The following is a 16,744-nucleotide window of genomic DNA, read 5'->3' as shown; positions in this document are numbered from 1 at the left end:
TAAAACTAGGCAACAATATTGGAAGCAGAGCCAAACCAGCAGTGTTATTTCTAAGGCTGAGGGCTCTGTTCCAAAACTACTGTCTCCTCTTCTCAAGTAGCTTAGTCTTCAAAAGAGGTCCATTTAAAACTAAAACTTATCATGATTTAGGGGTCAATAAATCTTTTTTTCTTTTTTTCTTTTTCTTAAGCGATAAACCACAAAGTGCCCCATGACTTGATCTACTTCATGTTGCCATGGAGTTTGACATCTTCTTTTTTTCCACATACCCAAGTATTTCATTTTGCTCTCTCCTTGAAACTTGGAGGATTTGGGTTTCTCTTTCTCCAAACATAGTTATCATTGGCCAGTGCATCAAACAATTTCTTCTAGTGAACTCCAGCCACAGAACAAATACACCACCTACCAAACCAAAGGCGTCCTCTTCAAATCACAGTCCTATTTGGCAGTCAGATCTTCTCATACCATACCCGGAGCAAACTATAAATCTTTTTCTTTGGACACTACTTACTACCTCAAGTGCGTAAAACTAGCTATTAGAACAATTTGGGTAAAATGATCAACTGCTAGAAAGAGGATTGTGCTGTAGGTGTAACACTTCACAGAGATAGCTTCAATAGATCCATCTTTTATTTTTAAAATTCAAGGACTTCCCTCTAGGAAGCTTGAAGGGTTTTTTTGTTTGTTTATTTTGCATCTGCTGGCCCTTTTTTCTGTTTTTAGGTGTTTTTTTTGTTTGTTTGTGGGTTTTTTTGGTGGTGTTTTTTTTTTTTTTCGGGGGGGGGGAGGTTATTGTTGTGGCTTTTTTCTGTCTCTTTTTTCGTTATTGTTTGGTTTTGGTTTGGTTTTGCTTTTATCTTCCTTTGCCTGTGTGGTCTCTTGCATTCCTTGGGAGCTCAGAAACATACCTTACCACTTGCAGGAACCATCACCATACACGATTCTATGTAAGGAAGAACTCCCCCATTGCTGCCTTAGGCATAACATAGATTTTTAAATGCCAGGAAAAATTAATATCTATCAAGATCAAAATCTCATTACATTGTCCTAGAACTTTGTTTGACACTGAATGGGTTTGTCTTCAGCTTAGTTTAAAAGGAATTCTTGATGCTATTGAAAGTGTGGGACAATAACTCCTCTTAACAACTCCTCACTATAGACTGCCTGAAGAGCTATGCATGGAAGGGTACTTTTTTCTTCCTTATTGAAAATAAAACTTTCTTCTCCTCACTGGTATATGCTCAGTTTAAAACATGTTTTAAACAGCACTGCTCCATACCATGCATTGGAAATGGGAGTTTGATATGGTCCGTAACATAATAGATTATTCTAATGAAATCCCAGTTTAGTAGAGAAACAAAAGCTTCAGCAAGACACTTAAATTATAATCCAAGTGCAATGACTTAGATGACACAGACAGAGCTTTCGCAGCAGTTGTCAAAAAGCACACGCATGTCCCAAGCAGTCTTGAAGGCAGCTTCACACCAAAGGCCATATTTGGCTGTTTGTCTCCTCAGTCACCATTTACACTGCTCCAAAATGCTGGCTCCTACTGCCCTGGCAATATGTGGGAGTGAGAGAGGAGGGAGGACTTTGAAGTATTTCTTAATAAATACTTTATCTCCATCTCCAGGGCTGTACAAAGCTGCATATCTTACTTTCCTATTTGTGAATCTGGTTTACTTCCATTTGATTGCTCCCACACTTTGGGCATTGAGATAGTTTTGCTGCATTTCGAGTTACTTGGGGAATTTTTTTTTTTATTTCCTGCTGCCATCTCAGATCCAGCTAACAAGAAGTTATTTGCTACAGGACAAGAGTGAAATATCATTAAGCTATGATTTCTTTTCCACAGGAGTAGCAGTTATAACCAAACTGCTGTCATTGTAGGGCTCCCGGTCCTGAGAAAGGGAAGAGGACCCCAAAGGACTGCATTTCTTAGGTCACTGAAACTTGATGTCCTTTTGTCAAAAGGAGATAACAAAAGTGACATAAAACTTCTTTATTGAAAAGTCTCTTTCCTTTCAAAAGCAATGCAAAAGCTCACAGTGTGCTTTTACAATCAGAATGAAGAGGGAACTTGTCCCTACCTAGGTAGTGTATGCATCAACAGGATATTTTTAGTGCAACAGGTCCCAGATTCAGGTCTGAAGCTGCTTTCTTCCTTGCCTGCTTTTGTATACTTTAATTATCCTTTCTGGAGCTCATGCTTAGCCACAAAATAGAGTGGAGAGCTTCTTACCTTCCTAGGTAGTCTTTTGCAGGAAGCTCAATTAAGTTTACTGGGAAATTTAAGAAATGGTAGGAAATTGGTGAAAAAGAAGCAAATCACATAAATGTCCTGTCTAAATGAGAGGACATAATAAGAGCACAAGATTTTCAGAGAAAATTGAAGTCTGAAAAAGTAATTACATTTGTTTAGATTAAACACAAGACAGCATTTTAATAAACAAGCAAAACCTCTGGCTAACACGTTATTTCTGTCTTATTTTATGTAAAAAATTAGATGTCTTTTCCCCTCAGATCCATAATCTCCAATAAATTAACCTGCCCAAATAACATATGCACAGAATAGCACTATACCTTTGATTTTGATTGCATTGCTTATGGTTGCAATTTAGGTAGCCTTGATTCCAACCTTGACACAGCCACTGTTCCTGGGAGATTGGACTTTCTTAAACTAATTGAGCTTAAACTGCTAAGAATATATCAGTTCTTACATGGATCTGGTTAAGTTGTTGCTTGCAAACAGATGAATGGATCTCTTTTTGTCGACAAATTACTTAGAAACATAATTGTGAAAATATGGTGCTGTGGTGTATTACTGTTCTTTTCTAGGGACCATGGATTGCCTGTGCTGTAACCTGGAAGAATTTAGTTGTGAATGGGGTAGATATTATCTGTAAATACAAATCCCAAATATTCAACAGAACTACAGCAAACATTACATTAAGTGAAACGTCACATAGATACAGTAAACCTGACACTATTAAGGCAAGGCAATTTCTTCAAGTTCTACAAATCAGCAACTGAGTTTCTGCCTCTTACAAACCTGATATAACGAAAGTAGCTTATTAGCAGAATACCTTGCTTGCTAACCTAGTGCTAGGTAGGCATTATATGGACTTCATGTTACATGACTGCAAAGCTTTACCACATTTTAGTAGCAGCTCTTTGCATTAAAACAGAAGAAACAATCCTAAAATAATGGGCTGCGATAGAATCTAAAACGTAAACAGGGGAGAGCATCCTGTCAAGGCAAAGATACTCATCCTCCCTGTGTGCAGGTTCCCTCTCACAGGAGTACAGAAGTCCTTGGTTAATGTGACAGAGGATTAGGTCTTATGCAAACTATAGTGCCACAGTCATAGGGGATCAGGATTAAAACAGGTGCAAAACAAAGAAAATTTTAAATATTTTAAAGTCAGATTATGAAGCTAAAAGGTAATCCTTAATTTTGTTTTGACTATGAGTAGTACATTGTAAATGACAGGCATGTTAAATATTTTAAAGGTGTGGTTTAGTATAGCCATTTAAAATACTCCTGAAATTAAGTATATCATAGCATGTATGCATTACAGTTAGAGCACATATAGAGCAAATACGTTATAAATCATTGAGATAAATCCTAAAGCAAAATGCTTGTTGACGCGGGCAAAAATAAAAGTTTTCAGAAAGGTGCTATTACTCCACTTCCATATCCTCATGCTCTTATGTATGCATTTTAGTAGCATATATATAAATTTGGAGAAGCTGTTTTTCAAGTAATCTGGACCTTCTGAATTTCTGAAAATCAGACATTTAGAAATGTGGGATTCTTTCCTCATATCCTTCTGGAAAGTTCATTGTTCCTAATTTAAAAACCACAGCTGCAGCAGCCTTATGGTTATAAAGAACAGCCTTTCTGTGTCTTTCTCTTTCTCCTTCTCCTTACTGTTTGTCATTTTTGGAATCAAATAGTGCAGTGGGATATTTTTCCTCACGCCCAGTCTTTCCAGAATCATACTGCAGAAGCCAATATAGTATCCCTTTCTCTGTGGGGGTGGAGGACATAGGGGGCAAGGCAAACGTTCTCCACAAAGTCCAGCCTATTGTTTTTCTTATAGTTCCTCTGGTTTCTTTCAAGTAGAGCTGTCATCAACACTCACTAAGTTAAAACACCCTAAAGACTCACACAGTAAATTATAATATGTTTTTTCTATGAATCACGCAGAGAGACATGGTCAATGCTTGTGATACTTTCATATTCCTTCATGCACACATCTAAATACCTATAGGTATACACACAAAATACAAAATTCATCAAAATGTATAGTGAAAAAGGCAATTCCTATACAACGTTCTTTCTGAAGTTCTTCGGTGGAGAAGCATGTAAATATATGATCAGTACATGGGAAGACAGGAGCATGGGCCCACACCTGTTAAGTAAGTGGGAAGTAGTGTCATCTAGTGGTTAGCTCAAAGCTAAATGGGCCAGAAGCCATCATTCTCTAGATAGTAACATTTTTCATTCTTGTGTTGCTGTTCTCTGCAACTTAGAAAAAATAATTTTTATTTCTTTGTATCTCGTTGTTTCAGCTAGAAAAAGGGAGGAGGAGTAAAGCCAGCTGGAGAACCTTACACTGAAATACCGGAAATTTGTAAAGTCTGCTTAGATGGACACCTTCCATTTATTCCATCCAATCCAATGTTTCCCTTATGATGGTGCAGATCTCCTAAGAACATATTAATTGACCTTCTGCCCACCCTCTCCCATACCATGTAGCCTGAAAACTACTGTGGCAGGGCACTGGCACACTACCATATAAAGAGATAGATGAATATACTTTTTAAACTTTAAGGTAACTTAAGTTCATTCAGTTTCAAAAAATCTAAGAATAGACAAGTCTTTCTATGTGTTGTGATTCTTTTTGAGGTGGAACTAATTTGATTAAAATCCGATTCTTATTGTTCCCTCTTCTGACAACATGATTGTTAGAAATTATATATTCATATAATCTAAAGTACTCTTTAGTATCACTTCTGCATGCAGGAAAATGTGGACTTGAGCACTTGCTTCAAGTGAAGGAAGTGGTGGTGTTAAGTGCACACTTAAAGCTAAGTGTGTGATTAATTTCTCTGTAGATTTGGGGTTTATAATATGAATGAAGTACTGTAATGTGCTTATCTGCTCTTAAATTTTTGTCAAAAGACTTAAAGCTGTAATTTGCAGGTACTTACATAAAAATCAGTGCAGGGTGTTAAAATAAAAGCTAACTTACACTGGGATGCAACAGTGTTGGTACAGTTATTTGCTACGGAATCACAATTAGTTTCACCTAGTGCAGTTTCACCTATTAAAATGAAAGGAACTACCAAAACTGCTGAATGAAGGGCTAACCACGTTAGAATGAAGCAGTTATAAACAGGACTTTTCCAGCTGCCCTTGCTAACAGGCAACTCTAAAATAACAGTGATGCCTGTCTCAAGTTTCTACTAACAGAGCTGATTTCTGACCAGAAGGCTAGGGTATGCTTTTTCATCTATTAAGCCTCAAAAGTGACAGTTCTTCTTCGTATCCCCAATATTTCCTTTTCAGCTCACCAAGGCCAAAATGTCATCTTTTCTTGTAAAACAAAAAATCAAAGCCAAATGGTTAAAATGCAAAGTTTTGGTTAAACAAACAGTCAGTATTTCAGTGGTTTTATCTGCAGCCTGCAGAGCAACTAAACAAAGCCAAGATATTGTCCATCTCTTTGACAGACAAAGAGCCTCAGAGGTTCAGAATGACATGCCTGGGGCTGGCACGTGATTAGAGTAATTAAATTAAATAGCAGGAAACATGTTTTCCATATGCCATTGCCTGGCCACACACAAACTGTAACAGTAAATCTTTTATATTACACTGGTTCAGGGAAATGTATAACCATTTGAAAAAATGAATGCCCACAAAAATAAAATTAAAGGGAATATAGTAGCACACTCACCAGGCTCCCTGGCTTTGGTCACTGGCCTGAAATGCCAAACAAGTTCATGCCTTATTTATTTATTTTTAAAGGTGCAGCTCAAAAATGCCCTGAGCATGTGCACATTCAGGAAGTCTTACTGGGTTAACACTGAAAGGTAGTGCTGATGCTCTGATTCAGAGTAAAAAATTAAAAAACTCCCAGTTATGTTAAGAGAAACATCTTGGGTATCTTACAAACTGAGATTCTGTTGGTCTTTTGCAATAGTTGGGCTCTCCAAACATGTATTAGGAGGGAATTTTTTGTCTCAGTTCTGTTTTCCACAGCACTGTGAATTCAAATTTCTCTGTTGTTTTTGTTTTTGTTTTGTTGGGTTTTTTTGTAGCCAGTTGTTAGAAAAGACAGCATGTTTATCCATACCATAACGCAGTCAGAATTGCTAGTCAATGGGATCATCTGTCATACCTGAATTTACTTGTCATGGCACTGTTAAGATGCACTAGAACACTTGCTAATCTATTTCTGACTCATCTTGCAGTGGCTCATGATGCCAAATTAAATCACTGGTATTTCTGTTCTGGTTTTGCACAATAGGGAAAAGGCTGCAAATCAGTTTGGAAAGAGGTATTAATCAGTGAGATCACTGATTTAAATGTCCAGTCCTTGAGATTTTTAGGAAATTACATACACGAACATTTCCTAAAAATAATACATTCTGAAGACTACAAAATGCTTGTAACATGAAGAGAAAAACCATCTCAGCACACGAAAAACTGTCTCTGAATCTAAATTAAAGATGTATCTCATTGTTTCCTGGTGAAATACATAATGGATAATTTTGTAAGCATTTTATATATTCCAGCTTCACTTCATCTATCTCCCTGACAAAGAATAGTCAGATAAGAAACAACAGAAACTTCAGTGTTTCCAATTTCAGGTCCAGCATTGAACTACAGTATTAAGTTTAATAATTGATTCAATTACATGAAACCGAAGTACGAACTTCCAGCTGGAAAAATAAATTTCCATTCATCTTTAAAAAGTAGTGTAGCAAAGATGACAGAATACTGATACTCTTGGCTCAATCTGTAGCAGTTACAGTATTTCTTAAGCTGCTGAAGAGACATTCAAAATGTAGTCAGAATTAGGTACTGGGACTTGTTTCTTCTATTACTTTTAATGTTTTCTTTAGTCACTGATTTCCATTATTTGATCAGGAAAACTTGTGTTTAACTGTTAATCTAAAATAATTACAGGAGAAAATAATGACAGGAAAGTGAAAACCAACAACTCATGTTGGTAGAAGCTGGAAGAGCTTTTTAGTTTTTGTTGTGTTGAATGTTTTTGTTGGTTTTGTGTTTTTTTTAAACAACATTTCTTTAACTGTCTGAACTATTCCCTGAAAGGATCAGCACATTTCAACTTAAATTGTTTAGCCTGAACTCTCTATAAAATGAGTTAAAATGATCAGTTAAATGGAAAAGCAGTCAGTCCCTAAATACCATCTTGTCTTCTGACAGCAAAGACAACAGAGAAAATTCTTTGCAGCAGTCAGAAATCTGGAGCCTCTGGCTGAAGTAATGATGTCACCTTCAGGAGGGGATGGAGCTGCTCTTTGAGCTGAGGAGGGCTCTGAAGCCTAACTACAAGGTGTCCTGTAGAACATTTTATAGCTATTGGTTCACCTCCTCTATCCAACCACCATTACATCCCACAGTAGTATCAAGTGAGGACATCTTTCACTTTCTGACTGGCCTTGGCCTCCAGCCACTGTCCCTTCCCTGCCAGGATCCAACCCTGCCATGGGGTGGCCAAATGCCTGTGTGAAGCAGCATTAATTAAAGGCTTGTGGCCCTTCCCAAGAGGATGTCTTCTGCCTTCTGATCATTAGAAATGGGGCAAATCTGGAGAGCCTGGCAAAGGGGCTGGTGCACCAGGGGACACCTGCAGGATGGCCACAGGTGGGAGAAGGGGTTGGGAAAGCTGCTGATGAGGAGTTATTTGCTGAAGGGGAGAAACATTGTGGTAGCTTTGGGCATAATTGTTCTGATTTTGCTAAATATGCTCTTGGAAAGCAGCTCTGCCTATCACCTTTTGATGCTTCTCCAGCATTACCTATTTTAGGGACACAAGCTATATGTCGTGAGGAGGCTCCATCTCTATGAACCACCACAGCTGCTTTAGTGGCAGAGATGAGATTCAGCCTATAGAGAGAACTTGGTAGCCTGTCTTTGCCCGTATGAAAGCATGTGAAATTCAGCCCAGTGGCTTCAGCCAGTATTATAGGAAGTAATTCAGTTTTGCCCTCAATGATACTCTTGGTGAATTACTCAGACCAAAGGACTTGGGATGGTTTTGTTTTTCCTGTCCTGATGCCTATTCCTTGTTCCAAAGACCTGCTATAGGTCCTGAGAATCTCCTTCAGCATTGCATTTCTCAGAAGCTACACAACAGAGAGATCAAGGACAGCTGCAGTAGTTGTTCATTGCTGACACAACAGCACTGTAATGGAGCAGGTCTGGGTTTTGGTATAGGTAACCCAAGATATGAATACAGGCTGGGGGAGGTCACACTTGAGAGCTGCCATGTGGAAAAGGACCAGGGGGTACTAGTGGATCAAAAGCTGGACATGAGCCACCAATGTGCAGTTGCAGCCCAGAAGGCCAACTCCATTCTGGACTGTATCAAAAGACGTGTGGCCAGCAGATCAAGAGAGGTGGTTCTGCCCCTCTACTCTGCCCTGGTGAGACCTCACCCAGAATACTGCATCCAGCTCTGGTGCCCCCAGGACAAGAAAGATGTGGACCTGTTGGAACGTGTCCAGAGAAGGGCCACGAAAATGATCCGAGGGCTGGAGCAGCTCTCTTATGAGGACAGGCTGAGGGAGTTGGGGTTGTTCAGCCTAAAGAAGAGAAGGCTCCAGCACGACCTCATAGTGGCATTCCCTGAAGGGGCCCACAGGAAACCTGGGGAAGGACTTTTTACAGGGGCTTCCAGTGAGACGACAAGGGGTAATGGTTTTAAGCTGAAAGAAGAGAGATTAGGTTAGAGATCAGGTGGAAATTCTTCAATGTAAGGGTGGTGAGACACTGGAACAAGCTGCCCAGAGATGCTGTGGGGGCTCCATCCCTGGAGGTGTTCAAGTGTAGGTTGGATGGGGCTCTGAGCAGCCTGTTCTAGTGGAAGGGGTCCCTGCCCATGCAGGGGAGTTGGAAATTGATGATCTTTAAGGTCCTTTCAAATTAAAAAAATTCTGTGATTCTACGGGTCAAGGTGTGAGACTGTATTTTCCAGCTTCTTATTTTGCATCGAGTATCTCAGCTGTGTAATCAGTTGTAGGGCTTGAATCTCCTATTTTTTTTTATTTTTTTTTTTGGTTGAGTGCAAGTTCCTAGTTCAATGGAATTAACCTAGCCTAACTTCTGTGGGATTGTGTCCCACCTTTCCAACTTCCCAAATCCTCTTCAATTTCTAAAACCTTCACCTGAAAAGTTCCTTTCCCCCTCTTTCCAATACTTAGCTTCCATATTAAAGAAGAAAGAAAACATTGCAGATACCAGCACTACATGAATAATAACTTGTTATGCATCAAACATGAAGTACCCTGTCTTGTGACTTCCTTACTTACTAGCAGAAATAATCATGCAGAGCAGGTAGACACAGTAGAGAGACACCTTGTAAAATGCAGAGAGCTTAAAAAAAAATTTTCTTCCCTTATGTTCCTAACCAATTTTGAGCACCTGTCTCTATGTTAATATTCAGCCTTTTGCAATTACACCAAATGTGCAGGTGGTCCTGCAGTAAGACAACAAACCACTGCCTTCTTTCTATCCTTGACCAGCTAAGTTCACAGTAACCTTTCAGGCTTAAATAATCCAGCCAGTCATGTCCTCTAGGATTGGATACTGAGAACTATGAGAAAAATTGTGTTACAAAACAGTCTCATAAAACTGTGTCTCTGTGGTGACCACCTGCAACTCACCTTTATGACAGCAGCTGCACAAATGTTGTGGTCCCATGGGTATGTCAACCCACCAGCATGAACCCACTGCCTCTTGTCTGACTGAATGTGCTTTATGCCAACTGATTTCACAGCCTGAAGTCATCTTGGTGGTCAATGGCTCTGGGAACTGCTTGCTGCTGGAACAGGACAAGACTCAAGAGTGCAGCTACTGGGTCACTCACAGATGGACCAGGGAACAAGCATAATCCCAGTATGCCAACTCCCTCCCGGACCACTCATCCCTGATGTAGCTTCTTACTGAATTACATTACATATTCTGGCATGAAAGCAAACTTGAAAATACAGCTGAGTTAATATGTTCTGGGTCTTTTTCTTTGCCACTGGAGGGAAAGGCCCAGAGATGTGAAAGAAAGGATCACTTTTTTTACAGGAGGGTCCAAGCTACTATAATAGTGACATATCGTAGTACCTAACTTGAAAATAGTTCTTTGAAATACATGGATAAGTAACAGCCTACATGCTCATTCTCTCTTCCTGTAGGAATGAATCTTGCTCCTGTCCCTTTTTTTCTTGCTGGTTCTGTGCTGCCTGTGTTTGTTCTCAGAGTCTGCCTGAGAAGGGATGGAAAGTCTTATGAAAAAACTTACATAGCACAAAGGGTACTGCTCCATGTATTTTAACTGAAATAATTAGCATCCTTAGTTAGGCCTAATTACCTGCAGAAATGACCAAATTAGAGCCACTGAAGTCAGGTGTCCCTAGGATGAGTGTGTGATGATGTCATCTGTATTCAGCAATACTGTTTTTATTTTTCTGTTAGAAATACTAACAGAGAAGCTTGAAGGCTTCTGTATAAAGTCAGTAGCTTCAGAAAACTAAAAATCTATGCAGAAACTACTAGGAAACTATGACAAAAGAGTTGCAAAAATGTAGGTAAATGGTGACAACCAAAAAGATCTAGAAAGAAGGGAAGATGTCAAGGGATGTGTTGGTGGGCTTGGCAACCTCTGACACCCCAAAGCAAGTTGTCAAAATGGATCAAAACAGGTGAGGCAAACCTGATCACCACCTGTCCCTGTGTGAACTCAGGTAGCTGAGTGATGGAGCCATACCTTCTGATGCGTAAGTCTTCACCCTGTATTTTCAGTAGAGGAAGATCTTAGACAGCAAGCCTTAAAAACAGCTGGTCTTGGTAGCTATCCCTCAGCACACGGGGGAGAGCATTTCCCAACAGCACTTCTGTCCTGTGCTCTGTCCTGGTCTGTTCCATAATAGAGATCTGCTTAAAAAAACTGCAGGCTGCCACCTACAAACTATCACAGTGCACGTCTTGATGGAAATAAAAGCAGAAGTAGTCTAAGGAAAGGGCTGGAGACTGAATCCTCCATGCTTCAGTAGCTGCTTTAAGGACAACCTGAGCAAAGCCTCCTTAAGCCTTCGCTGCGTTGCTGCCATCTCATCACTGAAATTTTCATGAGGCCCTTTGCTGAGGAAATACAGGCAGTCTGCACAGAAAGACCGCCTTGATCTCCTGGGGATGCAGAGGTCACAGGCCAGAACATGTGAGGAGATAGATTATGCACTGGTTTCTGCATTAGAGCACCTATGTTTCAAAGGCATTCAGGCTGAGCTGCTCTTCCAGGACATGAAACAACAGACCTCTATGAAGATTTAGCCAGTGGTATACTGAGACATGCAGTCTCCTATTTTAAGGGAAGGAAGAAAATGAAAACTTGTGCATGTGCATGTACATGTGGCTGACAGAGAGACAATCAGAGGTCAAAACAGAATTCTTCCAAAAATGAAGTATTTAAAGAAGCAGCTTTCCAAGAACACATAATCCTTCTTCAAGGACAGCAACAATAAACCCCTGTGCTGTCTGATACAGGAAGTGATAAATTGCCCAATGGTAGAAAAGTAGTATCATCTGTCAAAATATGAAGTGATAATTACTGGGACCTGGACTTAAAAGCTTTTGATTCATGCTAGTTTGGTACCTCTGATTAAGTACTTTTGCCTAGTGCTGTGCCAGTGGTTTCCTTACATGCTGCCTTCTCTCACAGAAGGGAGCAGTAACAGAAACATCGAGGTGCTGCATTCTAATGATCTAAAGACGGAAAAGAAAATACTTTGGATCAAAAATTAAAAGCACTATAATTATTCTGTGCAGGTATCAGTTAAATGAAATAACTTAGTTATGTTGTAATGCCATATGGTTGATCAAATATTCAAGGTCTTGATTTAATTTTGTGATAAGTAAGTCTTACTGCCTTCTGTAAGTGAAGATTTACAAAAGGAAACACAAACAAAAATAACAATCTCCATGGTGTTCATTAAGAAAGTACATTTGATAATTCTGGAAAAGTTAGTAATTTTCAAATCCAACTGGGAAAGGAAAATTACTTGTAAAAATACTTATTATCATGCACTTTCACATAGAATTGGCATTAAAAAAACCTCCAAACATTCTTCCTGTAGCATTTGATAAAGAACTACATTTTGAAATACCACAGTTAAAAACTCAATACAGGACCTTAGGAGTAAAGACGACAGAAAGTTGGCTAAATATTTAGATGGAGCTTCCCCTCATGTAGACAAATTACAAAAATTGTCACAAAACTGATCCAACTACACAGCCCTTCACCCCCACACTCCATCTAGACAGTCTATGGCTCAAGTTTAATTCCAGAAATTATGGTTCCAGCTTGTGTTACATAGAGGCTGTACTGGGTCTGTGCACTCACAGGCTTGAGAAAGGGCAGAACAGTACAAGATTAGTACCTCCCTTACTGGCTGAAAGAGCTAACAGAGGCAACGAAGGTAAGCCACAAAAAAACTCACAACAAACAAGAAAAAAACCAAAACAACAAACCAAACCAAAGAAACAAAAAACAACAAAACCAAAAAGAGTTATTAGATATAATACTGATTACAACCTCATTTACAGGAGGGAGAGGAGGTGGAAGGTTTATTTGGAAGTCTGACATGTTCCAAACTTCCATTTCCTGCCCTTCATAGAACTACTCAGGGCCAAAAATGTTGTAATATGCTACCACCTCAGGAGCACAGCCTCCCATATTTTTAAGGTCTATGTACTGTTAGAGTCAATACAGAGACTTCAAGGCAACCACGGAAAGTAAATAAAAAAAATAAACAAAGGTTCCACAACCAGCTTCGAAACATCTCAATTAATTGGCTAACTAAGGCACTAACCTGCTTACTAGTAAGTATCTCGTCTGCTGAAATATCTCTAGTGACTAAGGCCCCTATGTAGTCATTACAGAGAATTAGAAACTGCAGGGTGACTTCCAAATTACTAAGCTAGTACCCTTCTAAATCTCTGCTGCTGCTGCAGTAACCCTTGGGCAACTACAATAGCTGTGTGTGCCCACAGGAAGCTAGGGAATTTAGACTGTAGAGAGCAGGTGAGTTATGGGGCCAGAATGAAAAAATAAGCAAAATAGACTGTGAATCTTCAGCTCACCAAATGGGAACCAGAAACCAGGACATGCTGGAAGGAAGCCCCTTTCCAGTCCTGTTCATGTGTGTGAGCATGGCTGAGAAATGCAGCCTTCACACTGGCCATGCAGTTTGAGTTAATTGTATTTTTTGCTTTTAACTCTTAACTCCAAATTAGGTTGAGCTAAAAGAGGAAAAAAAGCCCAACAAATTAAAAGCACAAAGTCTACCAAACAGAAAGCACTGTGTCCACCAAATACAGCTGTAGAATTCCCCCAAAATCAATGTGAATGTGTCTCTAGAGCAATAGAGAAGGTAATTTTATCCAGGATGCTCTTCTTCTGTTTGCCTGAAAGCAGTTCAGCATATGATGCTCTAAGCCATATTCCTCCACTAAGAAACAAGGTACAGAAGCCCTGCTACCACCCAGATGATGGGAACTTCATAAGGAAATCAGAAACTAAACAAATAAATGAAAAGCAAACAAACATCTCTTAAGTGGATAAGTAGGACATGCTGCTAGTGGGACGGAATACAAGTAGGAAATTACCTTGGCTTAGCTAACTTTGGCTGCAAATTGTTAAGTGTTCATAAGGGGCAGAAAGAAATAAACATTTTTAAATTGGCGCTTGAGACTAATGTTTATAGATTTTTTTACCTCAGAGTGCCAGTGAAGATAAAAACAGGGTATAGTTGGCTTAAGTAACATGGCGTCTTAGTGATCCTGGTGATAATGGAGATGGGATGATGATAGTGCATGAATGAATTGCTGAACAGAAAGGATGAGTGGTGGGAGTGTCTGGAGTGCTCCTGCTTGGCTGAGGTATTCAATCCAATGTCGTTAATGCCAGGAGATGAAAAAAAGGCTAATGTTACAGTATTTACATCCCAGTAATGCATGTCTATCTTGAGTATATCGATATTGTGAAGCATTTTCCCTCATTTAGTAGTAACTACTTCTAAATCAGCAGTTATACTGGCTTTATATTTTGGACAACAGGAGAGAATAAACAACTATTGTTCAAAAAAAAACCTCAAACAAAACAACACTAGATGCACAGCATTCCTGGAAAGGATAAAGCTTGTGGATTGTACTACATTTGTGATATTTTCACCAGCAGGAGTGCTTTGATGCATGGCAACCAAATAATTTAGAAAAAAACCGCCTAGGTGTAGCTTCTGAAACAGGATTGTTGTAAACTGAAAACATTTATGGCTGCTTTTCTAATTCCAACATGAGTATTTAAGCAAAAGGCACTTCAATAAAATCCCTGTTGAAAGCATGATTTACCTCTAGGCACAAAATTCTAAATATATAAGAATCAACAGGACAAGCAGTATAATGTTATATGTTAATGGTAGTTTACTAACGTAAAACTTGAATTTTCATCTTTTTCTTTTTTTTTTTTTGGTGTGTGTATGACGTGAAATTTTGCTGTTACATCTCTGAAAATAATTAAATTTGATTAATGGAAATACTTAGTCTTACATATGTTGCTAAAAGCATTTTATTTTAGTTATAATTATACTATAATTGAAGCTGCCACAAATCTTTGCAATTTAAATGAACAGTCAGAAGACCTAGAATGCAACAATTATCAACTTCTGGTGGCAATAATTAATGTACTTTAGCAACAGAGATAGGTTCACAGTATAAACTATTTCTCTCTGAAGATCTGAAGCAAAGTTCAGGAAGTGTCACAAACCAGTAAAGCGTTTAACATCTTCAAGGAAGGGCTTTGGTGTTTCTAAAGTAGGACTTTGCTGTCACACACAATTACTTTAAAGCTTGCAGAGTCTGTGGATTCCCTCCCTGGCATATTTACAGGTGGACTCTAGTTTTGCAAAGGTCTTGAGGAACATCAAAGAAGGCAGTGCAAGCTCAGTTTCAGATCAACTCCTTTTGGGTTCAGGGCAGATTTTAGAAATGTCATTTAAATTATATCTGAGTTTTGGATAATCAGGAGCCAAGAAACTGGGATTCACCTTTGCCTTTCCTATATGGTAGAATATATGATCACATGTTCAAGACAGATGCCATGATGGGAAAATGAGCATGCATTTATACTGTTTCCACATTCACTAGAACTTATAATGGCTGATGCAGGATAAAACAAGAGACCAAAAAAGACTTTGTGTAATCATTGTAAGAATCATGTAATAAAAACCTTGCTTCTGAAAGCGTGAATTGTTTCGACAATATATAGCAAACATGTTTGGTGATATAAAGCAAAAGCACAACTAAGTTTTATCAACTTTACACAAAGTCAGATATCTGAAAGGGGATCTTTTAAAAAAAACCTTTATTTGAGAAATGAAGAGACTTATATCAGAAGGCAAAAAAAGGGAACATACAAACAGAATATATTTACAACACAAAACAAGAGATCACCTCTAAGGGTGTAAATTATAATAAATACAGTAGATTTAAAATGTAAGAGACAATTATCAATTAGAAATGTGGTTGTTTAAACCCAGTTTTCCTTTTCACTGGTTCCAGGTATTTTCTCAATTTTATCCAAATTTGAAAGACTCTGAAATTAAAGTTCATGAATGTATTGGGACTTCTCATCTGAATGACATTATAAAAATATCTTTTGTCCTTTGTGAATAGGTGTCTCTAAAGTGATATTGTACAAAAGTCTTATAATTTGCAAGTTTCTCCCCAAATAAAACACATTTTAAAAGATGCACTATCCCTTTTTGATGAAGCTGAATTTAGGTTTCAAACAAAAAAATAATTATTCAGAATGGGAAAAACATTTCATTTTTATATGCTTCACTTTTTCAACATGATTTTTTTCATCCAATAAGGAGAGAGTTTTCTGTTATAATTTTCTCAATTTATAAAACTTTCCTATCTGAGATTATCTTTACTTTTCAGGAGGCCTTTTATTTTATATAAACTATTTAGTCATTTGTTTGGAGATCTTTTAGGAAAAAAGGATAATGTATCTTTAGACGTTGCAACATTTTTGAGAGAAGGGATTTAATAGTATTAGAGCATAATGTAAACAACACATCCTAATAACATTAGATTTTAGAACAATTTCTACATTTGGCAAAACAGCTATCTCTTTTGAAACAGGATACTGCACCTTGTAATACCTCAGCTTTAGAAATATAAATATTTTTAATAGAAAAAAAACCTGACAAGGATTTCAGGTCAGTTTTGGATTATCCATATTAAAGGGGATCTTAATACAATGAATCTTTAACTAGCTTAACAAAAGTAAACCTATAAAACAAGGTAAACATATCAAAAGGGAATATGAAGGAAATGTTTCACTGGAAAGCTTCCTTAACAATTTCCCTACTCGCTTTGTTATTTTCTTTGACAATAAATCAATTCATAGAGTGCCTTTAAAAACAGAGG

General features: G+C 38.3%; 1 protein-coding gene across 4 annotated transcripts in view; it reads right to left on the bottom strand.

The window, feature by feature from the left end:
* The window catches only part of HDAC9 (histone deacetylase 9), a 279,706-nt gene that overhangs the window by 171,185 nt on the left and 91,777 nt on the right, over positions 1–16,744 (bottom strand). The window contains exon 11 of one of the 4 annotated variants that reach the window (XM_009994953.1): positions 15,657–16,744. This exon is cut by the window's right edge and continues 1,375 nt beyond it. The exons of the other annotated variants lie outside the window; for them this stretch is intronic. The gene's annotated coding sequence lies outside the window, so the exon portion shown is untranslated. Of the gene's footprint in view, positions 1–15,656 lie in introns of those variants that run through there. 4 annotated transcript variants of the gene reach the window in all.

The sequence above is a fragment of the Chaetura pelagica genome, unplaced genomic scaffold (assembly GCF_000747805.2).
Source record: "Chaetura pelagica isolate M959 unplaced genomic scaffold, ChaPel_1.0 scaffold12, whole genome shotgun sequence".
NCBI lineage: Eukaryota > Metazoa > Chordata > Aves > Apodiformes > Apodidae > Chaetura > Chaetura pelagica.
The sequence above is the reverse complement of the archived record's forward strand: the minus strand, read 5'-3'. Positions and strand labels throughout refer to the sequence as shown.